Source organism: Hyaena hyaena, unplaced genomic scaffold, assembly GCF_003009895.1.
Source record: "Hyaena hyaena isolate Hyena2069 unplaced genomic scaffold, ASM300989v1 scaffold_367, whole genome shotgun sequence".
NCBI classification, from domain to species: domain Eukaryota; kingdom Metazoa; phylum Chordata; class Mammalia; order Carnivora; family Hyaenidae; genus Hyaena; species Hyaena hyaena.
In genome coordinates, this window is record NW_024081002.1 from 313,122 (window position 1) to 317,734 (window position 4,613).

Here is a 4,613-nt window from a genome sequence, read left to right on the forward strand (position 1 = left end):
ACTCAGGTGACTACAAATATTAAATATGCTAATTAGAGTGCTTAGCATAGTTCTAGGGCAGAGTAAAGGCCCTACATATATTTATGTCTGACCACCTCTCAGACGCTCATGCAAATTAAGCGAAGCAATATTTGGCAGCTTGCCCACCATGTCCCAATAAGCTCATATGCCCCCTTCTGCCCCTTCCCTCTTCTGCCATAATTTGGTCCTTCTTCCTCGGATAAGCTCAGTGAGGAATTTGCTGGGGAGTTCAGGATGCCTGCACTGAGCTTTCTAATGGCTTCCCCCGTGAACACAGCCTGCACTGTTTCCTTGCAGGGAACAGAAAAGGGTGGCACATGGAGACTCACCATGGCCCAGCCTGCATATATGCAGACACTGAGCTCAAGAAGTTAGTCTGTGAGGGAGGTTTCAGTAATGGGAACCCCTCTTCACTGAGTGGAGATCCCAGCTAACTCAGATATGAAGCAGGATGAAAAAATGTGTTGTTTTATTAAAAATTTTTAATGTTTCTTTATTTTTGAGAGACAGAGAGAGAAAGAGAGAGAGAGACAGAGTGTGAGCAGGGGAAGGGCAGAGAGAGAGGGAGGCAGAATCCAAAGTAGGCTCCAGGCTCTGAGCTGTCAGCACGGAGCCTGATGCGGAGCTTGGACTCACGAACCAAGAGATCATGACCTGAGCCAAAGTCAGATGCATAACCAACTGAGCCAGCCAGGAGCCCCAAAAATGTGTTGTTTTAACAGCAGGGACAACTTAGGCAGCAGGAACCCCAGGACTGGCACTCAGGGCCCAGGGTATGTTATAGGGGTCCATGAACAAGTTTTCATTTCTCTTAAGATCAGAATTTTTAAAATAAATAGAATCCAGCTGGAATTATATTTTTTTATACCAATGCACTCATAAATATAACCTTTAAAATTCTTTTATGGAGGAAGTGGCCCAGGAAGTTCAAGTGCGCAGGGCCCCCACAGTCATGACATGACCCTGCCCAACAGCTAAGCGGTGCGTTGGTCTTTGGAAGGGAACTACACCTGTTGGGGTCAAACAGGGAGATGCTTCTTGGGAAAGAACATGGGATCCTGAAGTCTGGTGCCTGAGGAACAAAATGGGAGTTAAGCTTTTCTTCAAGAGCAGCTGAATTAGTCCCTTTGGGCTCTGTGGGGAGGGGCAGGGGATGCCGAAGCACAGAAGGAAGAGAGAGAGCCAGGGAGAGGAGTGTACATGGGGAGAGTAGTCAGTGGGTGGCGTGGGGCTGCCCCGGGTGAAGGGAAAACCTGAGGGGTCTCTGAGATGGGTGGCCATTGTGAGAGCACAGAAGCTTGCTGTTCATTTTGGAGCTGTGGGTGGGATTACAATATTCCCTCCCTTATTTCCCCCTGTCCAGCTTATCAGTTAAGTCGATTCTACTCATAAATTTTGTGCAAATGCAGTTTAAGTGGAAATAAAAGTCAAATAGGAGCCAAGTTCTACGTTGATACAGATGGTATGGAATCTTCACGCCCAGAAGCAGGAACCTCATTATAGGGGCAGCAGCCTGGGGACCTGGAGCCCATCAATGATTTCCCTTTATGTGGGGAAAGGCTTTGAATTGGGGGGAAATCAATGACAATCTTACGTAGACCACAGGGGGGTGGCAATGTGCCAGTCATCTTTGGAGTTACATGTCACAACCACCCCGTCACCCTCCATCTCTCTGTGTCACTTTTCCACTTGACTCCCTGATTCCTAATTAGTGTCTATATAACAGTGTGGCCCCCTGGCATGACTGGTATCCACCATGGGTGTCCTCAGTGATCTTCCTGAAGACCGCACTCTCCCAGAGCAGGGAGGAAACAGGGAGATGACGACCTGATGCATGAGTGAGCGTGATTCTGTTTTAAACCTGGGGCACCCGGGGCCCCATGAAGGCTGCAAAGTCTAGCGGGAGCAGAGCACAGGGAGTGGCTGCTCATGAGTTTCTTTTCAGGATGGTGGACACTTTCTGGAATTGGTGATGATGGTCGTAAAACCTTGCAATGGTTTCTTAAAACAAAAGTAAAGTTAAAAAAAAAACAAAAAAACAACCCAGAGTGGGACAAATCCAGCACAGACCTTGGGAGTGGCTGGATGCCGGGCCTCACAGATCATTGGGCCCCTCTCTCTCCACCCGCAGCTCTGCTATGCTTTGGGCGGCCCTGGCCTCCAGACGCCTCCTCCACTTGGTGGCTCCTCCGGCTCCATACTTACCTCCTCCCAGCTTTGAGGAGCTCAGAGGGAAGTTCTCCTTTCTTAATCTGCATGGAAGTTTCCAGCTTGACTGTTTATGATCATCCCTGAACTGGACATTGTGGCCAGGAGCATAGAATGGACTGATTGGCCTAAACCCAAGTCCATCGGGGGGATAGAGCACAGGGAGTCAGCAAACCTCAAGAAAACTGTGGGCTCGAGAGTTGGGGGAATGGGTGGGTGGCTCCCCAAAGATACATGGAGTGTTGTGACCAGAAGCAGTATGGGTTATAACCGAGTAAAAATAACAGAGGTTGAGTAACTCTGGGTTTTTTTGTTTTTGTTTTTGTTTTTTAGTAAGTCTCTGTGCCTTAGCTTCCTCATCTGTAAAAATGAGAATAATGATAATACCTGTATACCCAGGTGGTCATAAGGATTAAAGGAGTTAAATGATATAAACCAGTGAGACACAGCAGGGCAAGCATGGTGCTGTGTTAACTGACATTATGATTATCTGCACCATCATCTCTTTGCAGACTTCTATAATTAGTTTCAGTTATATACTTCCTCAATAGACTGAGTCTTTCTTTAGTTATCAGCAATTTTTGAATGTGCTTTAGCAATACTCAGTCTGCTCTTGTTTTTTCTGCATAAAATAACTACAGAGCAGTTTGCAAATTTCTACAGAAGATTGCAGTAATAATATTAAAAGCCCCAGTAATTGCGATAACATTAGTAGGATAGAGCTCTAATCCTGGCGAACATTTCTCCTAAGTCCCAATTCCAGACAATCTTAGTTTTAAAGCATCCCTACAATCAGAATCCAGAACCACACAGAAGAGAATGTTCTAGATCAGGAATCTAGGTGCCTTGACAAAGAGAAGGCACAGTCTGGCCATTCTCGCATTTCCCTGGAGAGTCACACAATCTGTAGGAGAAAAGTGGCCCTTTGTGATTCTCATTGATACCAGAACCTCTCTCCCCCACTGGGTGCTCATCTCAGAGAAACGAGGCAGAGCTCCAGGGCTATACATGTCACATTGCATTAGTGCTTATTTCTGGAGACAAACGGCTCCATTAAACACTAGGAAAGCCTTCTTATACTTGGACAACCAGCTGAAAACATATAAATTGAATTCCACACTCACAGCACAAATCCATCTTTATAATACAGTCCCGAAAGTACTTCAAATGACTTTGTGTGAATAGTTTCTGAGATATGATTATAAGATATGATTGCTTTGGGGGAGGGGAAAATAGGGAGAAAAATTTCATTAGCTTTGTCAGCTTTGGCACAGGTGACGTTATGAAAGGAATTAAAAACCCCGGGGACTATTAAGGGAATAAATATTTTACTATAATTTGTAAGACACTGCAATAAGGCCCAGCATGGATAATCCACTACTGTCGTTGTGATGTGCTTATGGTGGACAGCCACACCACTTAAAAAAAAAAAAAAAAGTCCCAGGGCACCTGAGTGGCTCAGTCAATTAAGCATCTGACTTTGGTTCAGTTCATGATCTCAAGGTCTGTGAGTTTGAGCCCCACGTCGGGCTGACAGCTCGGAGCCTGGAGCCTGCTTTGGATTCTGTGTCTCCCCCTCTTTCTTTGTCCCTGCTGCAGTCATGCTCTGTCTCTGTCTCTCTCTCAAAAAAAAAAAAAATATATATATATATATATATAGTACTGGTTACATAACTTTGCAAACTATGGTTTGTATTGGTGCTGCTGACCTGAAGGTCCAGGCTATGTGGTGGGCTTCGTTAGAGCCTACTCAGGCTGATTCCGTGGTCTAGGGTGAATGGTAGCCTCCAGATCCCGGGCAAGGGACAAGGAAATCTGAGTATCTATCTCCTGGCCAGGCCTGCTCTCTTTCCTGGTGGGCAGGTAGGAAAGACAGGTGGCAATAACTTCTAATCCGTAAATATCCCCCAGAGATAAAGTAGCGATCTATCCCAGGACTGGCAGAAAGGAGTATGTTTTCACCATATCGGGGCTGAATACATTCTCAGTTAGCTCCGTCCGTTCCCACACTTAACACACAGCGGGGCCATGGAGAGGGTCTCTAAGCTGGGGTCTGCCAGCAAGTGCCATCCCTTCCTCACTTGGAGATCTTAGGCAAGTTACCTTGTTTACCTGATCCTAACTTTTTTCATCTGTAAAATGGGGAGGCCTAGGCATAGTGTGCTCTGAGGATTCAATGACACGATGTACCTGAAGCACTGAGCACAGCGCATGGCTCCAGACAGTTGTCCCGCGCCCCTCTCTTCCCTTTTAACATAGATGAAGGAGGAAATTCTCAATTCTTTTTTAAACAGCACTAACAAACTACTGCACACTACAAACTTCACACACAAAACTTGTGCGTTTATGAGAAGCTGAGAAGTATGATCCTTTTGAAGAGAACC